The sequence below is a fragment of the Lupinus angustifolius genome, chromosome LG12, assembly GCF_001865875.1.
Source record: "Lupinus angustifolius cultivar Tanjil chromosome LG12, LupAngTanjil_v1.0, whole genome shotgun sequence".
In the NCBI taxonomy this organism is placed as follows: domain Eukaryota; kingdom Viridiplantae; phylum Streptophyta; class Magnoliopsida; order Fabales; family Fabaceae; genus Lupinus; species Lupinus angustifolius.
The window spans coordinates 10,833,018-10,849,125 of NC_032020.1; the positions used below are offsets into that span (position 1 = coordinate 10,833,018).

Below are 16,108 nucleotides of genomic sequence, written 5' to 3' on the forward strand. Positions count from 1 at the left end.
TATGTGACATAAAGCTTTATTAAATGTAGGCTAGTTTTTGCATTGTGTTTCACATACAATGGATCTAAAAGTCCTACCAAGCAATGAAACTAAGTCCATTTTATGTTTAGGTAGCCCTTAAAGAGCAGTCAGCAAAGATAAATATAAGAACTCAAAAATTTTAGATTAGAATTTAGTTATTGAACAAATTTATTCAGTAAATGAGGACAAAAAATACAAAGTACGAAGAGAGAAGAAAACTTAATTAAAACTTTGACCCCAAGCATCAAATAAGAACACATCTACCTCAAAAAAGATATACTAAAACTGTTTTTTTTTTGAAGAAACTAGTATTGAAGAGCTAGACATAAATGCTCTAATGTGGTAGTGTCCCACCAAGTATGGTTGCATAATACATAAGCATCACAAGCAAATAATATTTTTTTTATCATGTTGGATAACATTGAATCCTTGTAAGCAAATCAGATATATTTGAGATACATTATGCTAGAAATAGGTCATAGGAATATTATTTAGAAACAAATCCTTCCGTTTCCGAAGATTTGTTAGACCATCAGGTTAAAAGTCTAAATTATATTCCCAATTCCCATCTACATATATTACTTTTGCTAAAATTAATATGGATTTATATTGGTGTCCAGGTTGCAAAGTGTTTTCTTTTATTCAAAAAGTAAAGAAGTAGAAAATTACGAAATATGTACATAAAATGCAATGCAGAATTAACTTTGACTATGGAATAAATGACATGAATTATTTTTGCATAATGTCAAAGTTCTCAACAATTATTTAGCTAATTTGAAATGAGTGAGATTAGGGGCAAACCTCTAGAGCTACCCAACATAACCATCACCCTCGTAATCCATTCTCAACACTCTTGCAGGTTGTGACTATACCCATAACTTCCAAACAAGCATTCCCATTCATGTCCAACAGAATCCTCTATATTAAGGTCTCTGTATGCAACACCATGATCATTCATAAACATGATTCCCTCAGCAATATCAACTCCAATTCTTACAATATCCTTACTTTGAAGCTTCTTGTTTTTTAACATCAAGTCATGAACAAATCCACTTTCCATGAATTTCTTTACTAAACATAACCCGTGATTCTCATCTACACAAACACCATAGAACTGCATCATATTTTTATGCCCACATGTCATCAGTTCCAACAGATCTTTCCTGAGCTCAAAGCTTCAAACACATAATAGTTCCCTTTGTCACACTCTCTAAGCTTTTCAATTGCAACCTTTTTACCCCTTTAGACCCCTTTATAAGAATTTGGTCCAATTGGTTCTCCAAACTCAAGACTGTCTGCGCTCAACAACCATTTCTCCATCTCATCCCCACCTGACTTTATAGTCTGCCAGTCATCCACTGCTACAACAAATAATGAACAAGGCAACGACATCTGAAGCTGAATATTTTGGCTCAATTTATCAAACCCATTTCCATAGAATGTTCTCTTTTCTTGGAGTTCTCCTCTTGACATCCACATAGCCCAAAGGGAAGCTTCACAAAACATGTTTTGGTCTTCTTCATGGCAAACTTGAGAGCACTTTCAACCTTAGTTCTAACCGGCTTATCTTGGCTAGCCCGAGACAGAACCAAGAGAAGAACAATCCCAGGGGGGGAACCTTTCTTCTCAAAGACCTGAATCTTCTTACAACAAATGGATGAATTATCCAATGCACCTGAAATTGCAGGCCATGAGATGGGAGAGATGCAAGCAAATGTCAACTTGAACATAGACCATTTTATGTTTAGGTAGCCCTTAAAGAGCAGTCAGCAAAGATAAATATAAGAACTCAAAAATTTTAGATTAGAATTTAGTTATTGAACAAATTTATTCAGTAAATGAGGACAAAAAATACAAAGTACGAAGAGAGAAGAAAACTTAATTAAAACTTTGACCCCAAGCATCAAATAAGAACACATCTACCTCAAAAAAGATATACTAAAACTGTTTTTTTTTTGAAGAAACTAGTATTGAAGAGCTAGACATAAATGCTCTAATGTGGTAGTGTCCCACCAAGTATGGTTGCATAATACATAAGCATCACAAGCAAATAATATTTTTTTTATCATGTTGGATAACATTGAATCCTTGTAAGCAAATCAGATATATTTGAGATACATTATGCTAGAAATAGGTCATAGGAATATTATTTAGAAACAAATCCTTCCGTTTCCGAAGATTTGTTAGACCATCAGGTTAAAAGTCTAAATTATATTCCCAATTCCCATCTACATATATTACTTTTGCTAAAATTAATATGGATTTATATTGGTGTCCAGGTTGCAAAGTGTTTTCTTTTATTCAAAAAGTAAAGAAGTAGAAAATTACGAAATATGTACATAAAATGCAATGCAGAATTAACTTTGACTATGGAATAAATGACATGAATTATTTTTGCATAATGTCAAAGTTCTCAACAATTATTTAGCTAATTTGAAATGAGTGAGATTAGGGGCAAACCTCTAGAGCTACCCAACATAACCATCACCCTCGTAATCCATTCTCAACACTCTTGCAGGTTGTGACTATACCCATAACTTCCAAACAAGCATTCCCATTCATGTCCAACAGAATCCTCTATATTAAGGTCTCTGTATGCAACACCATGATCATTCATAAACATGATTCCCTCAGCAATATCAACTCCAATTCTTACAATATCCTTACTTTGAAGCTTCTTGTTTTTTAACATCAAGTCATGAACAAATCCACTTTCCATGAATTTCTTTACTAAACATAACCCGTGATTCTCATCTACACAAACACCATAGAACTGCATCATATTTTTATGCCCACATGTCATCAGTTCCAACAGATCTTTCCTGAGCTCAAAGCTTCAAACACATAATAGTTCCCTTTGTCACACTCTCTAAGCTTTTCAATTGCAACCTTTTTACCCCTTTAGACCCCTTTATAAGAATTTGGTCCAATTGGTTCTCCAAACTCAAGACTGTCTGCGCTCAACAACCATTTCTCCATCTCATCCCCACCTGACTTTATAGTCTGCCAGTCATCCACTGCTACAACAAATAATGAACAAGGCAACGACATCTGAAGCTGAATATTTTGGCTCAATTTATCAAACCCATTTCCATAGAATGTTCTCTTTTCTTGGAGTTCTCCTCTTGACATCCACATAGCCCAAAGGGAAGCTTCACAAAACATGTTTTGGTCTTCTTCATGGCAAACTTGAGAGCACTTTCAACCTTAGTTCTAACCGGCTTATCTTGGCTAGCCCGAGACAGAACCAAGAGAAGAACAATCCCAGGGGGGGAACCTTTCTTCTCAAAGACCTGAATCTTCTTACAACAAATGGATGAATTATCCAATGCACCTGAAATTGCAGGCCATGAGATGGGAGAGATGCAAGCAAATGTCAACTTGAACATAGACCCCTGAAGCTGAATCTCATCATCAATTATAGGGTCTCACTAGATAATTCCTATAGCTGCAAAATTTTAAGAGTAGAAATAGAAATTAAAATTAAAATATTTCCCCTTTAGGCATTAACAACGCATAATTTAAATACAGAAGCTAGAACATTTAGGGTTACTAAAAAGACTGAGTTTCGTAACAAGGCCCATTCTAGAAATTAAAAGATAAAATTAAAGTTAATTAATATTCCACCATAAAGTCATAAATCCAATTTGGTCTTCGTTTAATACGTGTGGCCAATGAAACGGTCAGCAAGAGTGGGTGGAAGACAATTGTCATCATTGCACGGATGGATCAGTGTTGGCGCCTAGATGGGTGATTGAATGGGTTGTCTAGGTTTATACAGAGGAGAGATGTGGACTGTTCCTTGAAGTCCTTCTTTAGACGCGTAACATGTTAATGAGGAGTTAGTTGTTGGCAGATCATCCAAGTGTAGAGAGAGTCTTACAACATCCAACGGTGCCACAATAATTGGGTGTGTTGCATGAGGTGGAGAGAAATTCACGGATGGGTTAATTAATCCATCAATTCCCAAATTTAAAGTGCATTCATTATATTTGGCTTTTTGAGTTCCAACCCACACCTAATCTCTCAAAGAGTTTTCTCCCAAGCACCGTGTGATACTTTCTTCACTGCTCTCTCTTTCTTTTTCCATGATACCATGGTTCTTTGGAGAAGGCTTCACCCCTTGGGCTAGAAAGACATAATTTCAGTTCTTCTTGCTGTTCAAACTATGGTGACTCTTTGCCACCGAAAAATCCTTCGTTCCTTTCATCTTATTACCCTCGATGTCACCGAAGGGTGGTACACCGAGGTCCTTGCTACTATTTTGGACTGGAGGTTCCGTTAGTGGTGGTTCTGCATGTTGTATGGCTTGTGAGTCTTGAAGAAAATCGTCACGTGGAAGGTCAACACGCTGAGTTTTTGGGTTGCCATGGAAACTTCGGATCAAAGAGAAAAGGAATACCAGGTGGGTGCAAACCGAAGGAGGAAGGTCGAGTTCCTAAGCCGTTGGGCCTATATGGCGTTTCACTATGAATGTGCCGGAAAAATCTTCGGGATAGTTTGTTAGAGCGACAATGGGACATAGCGGATTTCTTATGGACCCCGGAAGGTAGTCTCGAATAGTAGGTGGTGATCAACCATAAAGCACTTCAAAGGGTGTTAGCTGTAGTGATGAATGCAGATTTGCATTGGGCCAATATTCGGCCAGAGGGAGGTGAACAAACCAGTGGTTCGGGTGGGTACCCGTGAAGCAACAAAGGTAAGTCTATATTTCCCTATTTACAACTTCTGTTTGACCATCGAATTGAGGATGGTAGGCGATGCTATAGCACATGGATTTCCTTAAGAGCTTTAACAACTCTTTCCAAAATCCACTAAGGAAAACAAGATCCTTTTTCAAAACAATACTCTTCAGTATGTCGTGGAGTTTGCATGTGTCGTTTTGAAAATGACGAGTCAATTATTCTACCGAAAATCGAGTCAGCAGAGAAATAAAGTGGCAATGTGTAGTGAGTTGTCCACTATAACCCATATGACAATATGTCCATGGGAAGGAGGTAAATGGGTTATAAATATGTCTTTTCATACATTCTTGGGTATTTTGAGTGGCTGTAATAACTAAATTAAAATAAGTTAACTAAATTACCTCATGAATGGGAATCGAAATGGGAATGTTGTAAGGTGCAGGTGTAGTGCGATTCTCATTGACGATTGAAGGAACAATGTCAACGTTTCTAGTTAGTCGTTGCCACTTAGCTTCCTTCGCCTTCATTGATTGCTCAAATTCGTTGAACTGTTGCATGAGGCCATCTAGTTGATTTTGAACCTAGCTCATTTGGGCTTTGGTTTCACGCTTCTAGGGTACAAATGTTTGTTGGCTAACCCCAAATCCTGCACCTCTGATATGGTCTGGGTAGAGAGGCAGTCCTAGTGCCTTGTCAAGTATTATGCGACTATCTGGGTTTGCCTCCTTTTCTTTTAGGGCAACCTGACAAATAAAATAAAAAACATAATGTTAATTAATCACATTTTGATAAATAAAGTATGGAAATTAATTATAATTAAAAAATATGAGCACTTACAACACATCTTGCCGATTCTTGAACTTCCTCATTGTCAATGACACCATCTTTGTTCTTACGGGTACCCACCCATAGAACATCGAGTTCTACTCCATGTGGAATCATAGGTGTATCGCTTTTGTTCTCCAACTAACAAAACATAACCAATAATAATGTAATTAGATATATATGCATACAAAACATAACCAATAATGTACAAATTAATAATACTTACAATTCTTTCCTCGATTCCTCTGTACCCCGCTCGAGAAGCTCGATATGGATATAAAAGCTTGGATGCCCTCTTGCAGTTTTCATTACTTAATTTCTGAAATAATAAACAACATTAATATTAACAATCATGTACAAAAACATATATACAAAATTCAATACAAAGAATATAATTTTACCAAGAAAGACTCGTCTTGTGTGCGTAGGGTGACAAAAGTCTTCCAATCCTTTTCATCAACGATATTTGCATATTTAGTTGGAGGTTTTAGGTTGACATTTCCATCAGCATCTCTGAGTAACTTCTCGGCATCAGTTCGGAATTGTCGGAGAGCCTTGCTAGACGATTTAAGGATATAATTCGGATGCTCCTCACCAACATCAAAAGTTGCCTGAAATAAAAACACATACATTATATATTGGATGCCAACACATGCATATACATACATTGCATGAAAACGTAACACATATATGTACATTGCATGAAAACACAAAAAACACAAAAACTGAAAAAATAAACTTAGTGTTATTTCATTCCAAATACGCTCTTTCACGACATTCCCTACATCACTCCATTTGTTGAAGGTTAGCTTGACATTCTGCCTAACAACAACACCAATGTAGCTTACCAATGCGTTGCCACCATTCGAGTTTAATGGTTGGCCTTTAGAGTTCTATTGAACTTCTATCTTCACATCCTTGATTCTTGCCCGAATGACATTCTTCATGGAAGTCACTCCCCGTGGAAGTCATTTTTTAGCAACGATTTGCTTGTCTTGTGGAGTCGGTGAAGCTTCGTCACCACTGTGAGATACATGATCGCCACTTTGGGAAGCCATTGATGAAGTTTTTCAGTTTATGACAGTATGAGGGTTTGCTGAGAGTGTGAGTATTTCTTTTTGAGTAAGTTTGAGAGCGTAGAGGAAACAGTTCTTGTTTTAGATATTTAAACTATAGTAACCATTTAACAACATATATTAACGATAGCGCTGTTGTTTTGACCTCTTCAATAACGTATATTTAACGTAGCTATTGTATCAACATCTTCAATAGTGCATATTAAGAATTGCGCTGTTGTTACGTATCCAACTGTTTAGTACTTATTTTCATTAACACATCAACAATGCTACCGAGATGTAGCACTATTGAATAGAATCTAATTGATAATGCTATCTGAATTATGCACTGTTGAACAGAATATAATTGACAACGTAGTCGTAATTATGTGTAGTTAAATTTAACTCATTTTCCAAATTAACAGCATATTCGTAGTTATGCATTGTTAAATTAACATTTTACATAACTGGAAAATATTTATACAACATGAATTTACGTAAATTAATACAAAACTGGAAAAAATATTAAACATTATTTTTTGTTAATTTGTTTTTGTATTTATTAAGTATTGATAATTTGTTTATTGTGTTTATTAATAAGGAACAGTCCAAAAGTATTAAAGAGAAAAACCATCCAAATAATTAACAAAAAATAGAAATTAACATCCAAAATAATTGTTTTATTATTCATTTAGAGAGGCAAAATACATTATAATGAACTAAATGATTTGGTACATGCGAATATAATGAATTAAATGATTTGGCATACGAAGAATACAAGGAAAATGATTTCAATGAAGGAAATTGTTTTTTCCTCGACTCCTCTATACAAAACGTCATTGATCTGAGACCGTTTTGAAAAATGAAAGATCTGAATGAATTAAATAATTCATTGATCTGGATCCTCTTTTCTTCTACACAAATCTTCTATAACAGTTTATTGATTTCCTTTTAAAATCTAGGTCCATTTGCCATGAAGAAAATCAATGAACTTAAGGAATTGTTGTAGATGATGAAGAAAAATAATTCTTTAATCCTCTTTTTCCTTTTATTTCGGATCAATTGAAATAGATCAATAAAAATCGAAAGAGCTCAACAAACTAAATAATTCTTTCCCCTTTTCCTTTTATTTCCTTTCAATTGCAAATGAAAGAGATCAATCAACTAAATCTTCATTTCATGTAAATCTTGTATGACAACCACCTTCCTTTTTAAATCTGGGCCCTTTTGCAAAATCAAAAGTTGTTAAAGACCTCCTTGACATGATTCTGAAACAGAAACATAATTTTTTCCTCGACTCCCTTATACAAATCTGGGTGCTTTTTCTCTTTTTCACTCTTTGCAGTATTGCTTTTTTATTATTATTTTGTGTTTTCTTCCTCATATCTTCATGAACATACTCTCATAGAAATACAGTCTTAAGCTCTTAGCTTACTGATGAAATAGAACATTGAGTGAACCACAATATTTATAGATGAGCAAGCATTAATATTTCAACAAACGAAGAGACGTATAACCACTCAACCATTAATATTTCAACAACCAAGACACGCATAACCACTCAACCATTAATATTTCAACAAATGAAGAGACTCATAACTACTCCACCATTAATTTTTTGGACGCTTAAAAAGTCGTAAAACATCAACAACACATAATTAAGCAAGCGCAGTTACTATGTCATCTTCAACAACGCTTCCTTAAATATGCGTTGTTAAATATATTCACATCAACAATGCTTTCTATCAAATGTGTTGTTAAAAATAAATCATTCAAGCCAGCGTTAACGTTACTAATGTTCAATAGCGCATTGTCAAGAATGCGCTGTTGAAGTTACACAAATTGACAGCGCCTGCTTTATTATGCGCTGTTGATGTTCTTCCGCCTCATTTTCAATATCCTCGTTGAAAATTGTACTGTTGAATGACTGTTGTTTATTACGATATCTGGCATAGTGAACAACTGATTTTTTAGTTGAATAGGTGTGTTGGAGCACAAACCTGCATAGTAAATGTAAGCCCTATTCCCCACCATCTCCAAAACTTTGGAGTGGGGTTGATGTCCAATTTAAGTAGCTTGCTAGTCTAGGTTGAATCTCATTATGGGAACTGCCCGTATCCACCAGAATTGTAACAGGGTGCCCAACGATGAAACCTTGGAATCGTAGTGTCTTGGGTGACGGTTGGCCTTCTAGAGCTTGTTTTGATAGTTGGAAATGAATAAGCTTGTCAGGCGAAGGAACAATGACTTCCTCAATAGTTTCCATGGAAGACAAAAGAGGTTCTTCTGTTGAATCCAAATCGTTCATTAACATTAGCATGAACCTCTTAGGTTGGCATTTGTGTCCTGAGTGGTATTTTTCATCAGAGTTACAACATAGTCCTTGGGCACGTCGCTCTTGCATTTGAGCAAAGAGTTAGATGACCTAGGGGTAAGGCTTGTTGGATAGATGGGGACATGGAGGAGGGAGCCATTTCGGTTGGAGGTTGTGGGAATTGTTGTTGTGTGTTGTGGGTTGGGAAGTGTGAGTAGTGAGTACGTCTAAGAAAGGGAGTTTTAGAATCATTAATCTTTGATTCCACCAATTTGGCTAGTCCCATGGCATCTGCTATGTGAGATGGGCGTAATACTGCAAATTTGTGCCTTATCTCAGGAATAAGGCCGGATAAGAAACAATGTAGGATGACTTCAGGAGATAATCCCCAAATCCGATTGCACAATTTTTTGAACTGTTGTTGATATTCTGCCACAGAGCTTAAAAAACTCCGTTTGGTGGTTTTCATAGCATGAGGGACTGAATCTAGTCTCTAAGCAACGAGTAAAATTGCCTCAGTTTATAAACATGGCATTCTGAAAAGCCCATTTGAACCAGCTGAGGGCTTCTCCCTTCATATAAACTGAGATAATATGAAGTCGTTGATCTGGGCAAACTTGATAGAGTTGGAAACACTACTCTGCTTGGAATAACCAGTCAAGTGGTTTAGAACCATCAAATGGGTTTAGTTGTAGTTTTGGGGGTCTAGGCTATGTGGGTGAGAGGGACATTGGGGAAAATTTTGGCCTTGGGTATAGAAGAGTAGGTGTGAAAAACGGTGAAACTAGGGAGTGTGCATAGTTTGGGAATTGGTTGGGGGAATGTAGTGTAGGTGGTCAGATTGGGATGCTAGGGTTTGGGTTGGGCTGAGTTGGGGGTAAATTTGGGGGTTATGGATTTGTAAGGTTAGGGTTAGAAATATTTGAAGATCCAAGTTGATTTGAGGTTAATTGAAGGGGGTTGAGGTGATATAATGTTCATACCTGTCAATGTTTCAGTAATAGAAAGAAGAGCTTCAGCAATGGTCTCATGCATGGAGTCTTGCTGCTCTTGGTATTCTTTGAGTTTGTCTGTAAAACGTTGTAAGAGGTTGTCATCAACATCATTGTTAGTAGGTTTAGGAGTCATGATATTGAGAATGAAAGAACCAAGTTGATAGGGTCTCAATTGATAATTACTATAGCTGTAGAATATTAAGAGCCGAAATAGAAATTAAAATAAAAATATCTTCATTCATATCCTCCAAGCATTAACAATGTAGAGTTTAAATACATAAGCTAGAGAATTTAGGGTGACTAAAGAGATTGGGGTTGGTAATAAGGGTCCATTATGGAAATCAATAGACAAAATTAAAGTTAATTAATATTCCACCACTAAGTCAGAAATCCAATTGGGTCTTTATTTAATACGTGTGGGCCTTTGGACTTTGATAGGATGTGGGTTCCTATCAATCACACTACTCGAATCAAAATCATAGGTTGGTTATCTTCCAAAGCTTGCTCCATCAACTTGAAGTGAAGATCAAACATCTTTCACATTAAACCCCGCCGAAGAATAACTCCACCAGAGAAAATAAAAACATCACAATCCATGTTGTAAGATGTAAACTTTGGAGCTACTGGCATTGAATGAAGCAAACCCATAACCAAAATTCCAAATGGTACCTAAACACAAAAATAAAAGTGCAATTGAATCTTCATATTCACATTCTTGTGAAGAAGATCTTGCTCTTAACCTTGACATGGTTTTGATGAAGACATCAAGATCACAAACAGAAGAAAAGTAAGAAGACCATGAAGACATAGAAGATTCAAGCTTCAAGATATTTATAGATTAAGTCTTCATATAGGTACTTCTATCCTTACATTCAGTTTAATATTTAGTAGCAATACTCAAAGAAATCAAAACCATTTTTAAAGAATTGGATATGTCTAAAAATGCAAATCAAATTGTTAAGTAATGAGTTACTTGACCTGAGTAACAGGTTACCTGAACTGCGTAACAAGTTACCTGAACTGTGAGGCAGTTGGTAACTGGTTACTGGAAGTACGTAACAGGTTACTGACTGAGAAAACAGTTACAAAGCAAAACTGACTGATGTCATCAATTAATTCAGTCTATTAACCAATTACCATATTGGGCAGAACATTTGGATAATCATTACCACATCATGAAAATCGATTACACAAAGTTTTTGAAACAATATGTTCAAATTCAAATGAACAACTTTCATCCAAAGTGAATAGGTTTCATTCCAATTGTGTCTCCTCTTCATAGAAGGATATCTTGGCTGATTTGAAGCCTATTTGAAGGCATTGTGACATCCAAATTAAAAACACACAACACACACGATATACATAAGAACATACAATCACACAAAAACATTCACAACTTAGTAATCCAAATTCTGCATATTTTGTTAGCAACATTCTTCCTAAAATTTCAGATTTTTTGAAGTTGCATCCAAAGTGCATTTGTTCTAAACTTTCAAAAGATTAAGAGCATTGTATACAAAGTATTTATATTGTGAGATTAAGGATTGCAAGTTATAAAATTGTCAAAACATGTAAAAATAATCCTACCATTGTTATATTCTTCATCTTGGTTGTAAACTTTTCATCACAATGGTGTGTTGAGAATGGGAAAATAGTTCACTTGAAAAAGGGAATTATCAAGGGTAGATAAGTTGTAAGTGTGTAAGGTACATAGGTCTCGGGGAGAGAATTTGTAATTACAACTCAAATTATCTAGTGAAAAAATCTCTTGTGTGGCAAGAGTACTAGATGTAACCTTCGGTGGACAAAAAGTCGAACCAATAAAAAACTCTATGTACTCTTCTTCTACTTATTCTTATCATTTAATTTTTCTTTACTTGGTTGAATTTTGCATAAATAATATACTACACATAAAGTCTGATAACATAGTACAAAAATCAGTGATATTCTCCCAACAACTAATTTAGCCCCCCATAGAGGAAGGACATATGAACCCTTCATCGTTGTTAAAGGTCAAAGGGAAGTAAAGCTAAAATCCGTTTGGAATGATGAACATAAAAACAAAATGCAATATAATCTCAAAGCAAAGAACATCCTCACTTTAGCACTTGGCATTGACGAGTTCTTTAGAGTATCAAACTACAAATCTTCAAAAGAAATGTGGGATACTCTAGAGACCACACATGAAGGAACTGAGGAAGTAAAAAGGTTGAGACTCAATACTCTTTTCCAGGTATATGAAATATTTTGTAAGAAGCTTGGAGAGAAAAACACTAGATCTCCAAAAGAGATTTACTCACCTTACAAATCATCTTATTGCACTTGGAAAAGTATTTTCAAACAATGACTTGAACTTCAAAGTTATAAGATCACATTCAAGACAATGGAAACCCAAGGTGATTGCCATTTCAGAAAAAGAAAAGCTTATAAAAGATGTCATTGGCTGCACTCTTTAGAAAGTTGCAACATCTGGAGTTGGAACTGACCCAACTAGAGTAGCATGAAGAGCAAGAGAAGAAGAGAAAGAATATTTCTCTCAAAGCTAAAGCAGAGGCATATGAATCCTCAGCATATGAGACAGAAAAAAAGGAAATAGAAGACATTAGCATGTTGCTGAAGAAGTTTAGTAAATTCCTGAAAAGGAATAAAGGTGGTAAGGTTGAACAACCAAGGAGATTCACCAAAAGCAATAAAGTTTTCACTTCAAATCAAAGCTTCAACTGATTTGAATGTAAAAAATATGGTCATATGACGATGGATTGTTCTACATTGAAGAAAAATCCTTTCAAGGAAAAATTTGAAAAGAAGACCGGTAGACGGGCTTACATTGCATGGGAGGATAATGACTCAAGTTCCACTTCGGAACCAGAAAATGAAGAGCAGACTCATCTCTCTCTAATTTAAAATAATGAGGAGGAGGTAAGCGAAACTGAACTTTAAAATAAGCCATATTTTTCTGATTTACAGAATGCTTTCAATGAATTGCATAATGAATACGTCACACTCACTAAGATTTGTTTCAAACAAAAACTGAGATTGACACATTTCGCAATAAACTTTCTTCTTCCTCTTGTCCAAAATGGATTACTCTTGAAATTAAAATTTCCACTTTGAGTCTTCAACTCAAGAATCTTAATAAGAGTAATACAAAATTGGATGACATGCTAAAGACACAAAGACACTCCACTAACCATAGAGATCTCGATTTTTCTAAACCTTCTTAACTTTAGAAAAAAGAGGTGTCTAATAAAATTATCTGTCAAAAGCAAAGTATCCGTACTCATCATATTCCTAAATCTAAATCAAGGATACAAATGCATCAACCCAATTACACTTATTGTCTAAATCACAGGCATACCTATAACACTTGCAAAATTACAAAATATGGTATTCCCTTAGGATATTTTAAATGGGTAGAGAAATGTACTAACCATGTTCGACCCAATCTCAATTGGGTACCTAATATTACTTAAATTGTTTTGTAAGAATATTTGGGAGCTTCTAGCGACTTATGGTATTTGGATAGCGGCTGCTCAAAACATATGACAAGCGATAAAGGAAATTTCTATGTAAGTGTTTAAGTTTGAAAAAAATTAGAATTTACACTTAAAGCAACTTCAAAAAAATATGAAAGTTGGGAACAAAAGTTTCATGGAAACTGTTTGAGAATTGTATATGGAAGTTGTGTTTAAATTTGTGTTCAAGCTATATTTTTTTGAAATGAGTGTTTTAATATTTTAAATAGGCTTCTAATCAACCAATATACCTAGGTCTACTAACCTATTACTCAGGTCAAGTAACCCATTACTTAGCATTTTGAAAATTGTTTTACATTGTTGAAGAGTTTTCCCATTTCTTTCAAAATAGTTTTTTCTTCTTTTTTAGCATTGTTTACTAAACATACTTAGAGTGTAAAGGATAAAAGTACCTATTGAAGAATTAGACTTTATTTTCCTAGAAGTAAATCTTCTTTGTCTTCAACGTCTTTTATCTTTTTCTTATTTTTATGATCTTGGTGTATTCATCAAAACTGTGTCAAAGTCAGGATCAACATAATCATCACAAAATAAACCAGAGAGAATAGAGATCATATGAGAGTGTTATATACCTGGTGCACATGGGGATAGAGGCATCAAAGTCCATATGGTAGAGCAAGTGGAGCAAAAATAAATCAAATCTAAAAGCATGCTTATATGCAAAAATGTCTAACTTGTGCTCACTAGTTAATTAAGCTCTTGGTAATCTAAAAAGGAGTTTAACAGATTGCAGCTAACCATTGAAGAGTTAAACCATCTAGTCAAACAAACAGGTTAAACAAACAAAAATCGTGCAAAAAAAAAACATGTTGGAAACCATGTAAACAAGAGAGACAGTTCTAGAAAGATTGAAAATGCAACATAAATAAAGTGAGTGTGTAATAATTTTTCAAAAAAAACTCAAAGTATCTAGTAAATTTTCAAAAAGAAGATAAAGAAATAAAACAGACAATAGAGAACTTATGAGAGTGTCCTAACCTTGAGATCTTCCTCCTCTTCATTAGCCAATGGTTGTTATTAATTATAGCAACACCACTTCATAAAATGTTTTTCTTATGACTCTAATGTCACAACTTCGGCAAAACAGATCCTCAAAAAGAAGGATTACTGATCTATCCAAAGAATAAGTTCGAACAGTTATGGAAGGGAAACGAATACAATCTTTGGTGCACATACTACAATAAAACAAGACATAGAAAAGAATAGTATTGGAAGTTGAATAGTAAATCCCCAATCAAATAACGGGGACAGAGGCATCAAAGTCCCTATGGTAGAGCAACTAAGGCAAAAATAAAGAAATACATGAAAGCACGCTCATATATAAAATGACAAACTTGTGCAAACTAGTTAATTAAGTTCTGATAATCTAAAAATGACCTAACAGATTGCAACTATCTTTGGAAGAGTCAGATCATGTAGTCATGCAAAAGGGCTAAACAAACGAAAATTTTGCGAAAAACCCTGTTGAAAACCGTTAAAACAAGAGAGACAGTTCTAGAAAGGTAGAGAATGCAACATAATTAAGTCTGAGTATGTAATAATTTTTCAAGAGAAGTCAAAGTACAAAGTAAATGTTCAAAAGGAAGAGAAAGAAATAAAATAGAGAATATAGAACTTATGAGTGTTCCAAGCCTTGAGATTTTCCTCCTCTTCATTAGCCAACATCATTGTTGATTATAGCAATACCACTTCATCAAATATATTTTTATGACTGTAGCATGGCATGACAACTTCTTCAAAACAGATCTAACGAGAAGAGGGAGTACTCATCTATCCAATGAATAATTTGGAACAGTCATGGAAGGGAAACAAAGACAATCTTTGGTGCATGTAATGTAATAAAACATTGAATATAAAAAGAAAAGTGTTGGAAGTTGAATAGCAAACCCCCAATGAAAGTTTGGGCACAGAGGCATCAAAGTCCATATGGTAGAGCAAGTGGGGAAAAACTAAAGACAAACCTGAAGTCATGCTTATGTGCAAAAAATGACTAACTTGTGCTCAGTAGTTAATTAAGTTTGGATAATCTAAAAATGACTTTAAAATATTGTACCTGGGCATTGAAGAGTCAGATGATATAGTCAAGCAAAAGGGCTAAACAAATGAAAATCGTGCATAAAACCTGTTAAAACCCCTTAAAACTAAGAAGACAGATTTAGAAGGGTTGAGAATGCACCATAGGTGAAGTCTGAGTATGTAGTAATTTTTAAGAAAAATCAAAGGATCTAGTATATTTTTTCAAAAAAGAAGATAAAGAAATAAAACAAAGAAGTGAGAATTTATGACAGTGTTCCAAGCCTTGAGATCTACCACCTCTTCATTAGCTAGGATCGTTGTTGATTATAGCAGCACTGCTTTATCCAAAAAAATATTACTCTAGTGTGACAACATCTTCAAAACAGATCCAACAAGAAGAGGGAGTACTGATCTATGCAAAGACAATCTTTGGTGCACGTGTGAAGAAGATCTTGTTCCTGACATTGACCCGGTTTTGATGAAGACACCAACATCACCAAAAAGAAGAAAAGGAAGATGACTTATGAAGACAAATGAAGATAAAGCTTCAAGACATTAGATTAAGTCTTTGTAAGTACTTCTATCCTAAACCCTTAAGTATATACAAGTATAATTGCTCAAACTATTTTTTAGAAAATGTGAGACACTTTTAAAAGACTTA

The 16,108-nt window shown here is 34.9% G+C and overlaps 2 pseudogenes; both read right to left on the reverse strand.

Annotated features, from left to right (window-relative positions):
- Positions 831-1,751, reverse strand: LOC109361879 (annotated as a pseudogene).
- The window catches only part of LOC109361880, a 25,351-nt pseudogene continuing 11,732 nt past the window's right edge, over positions 2,490-16,108 (reverse strand).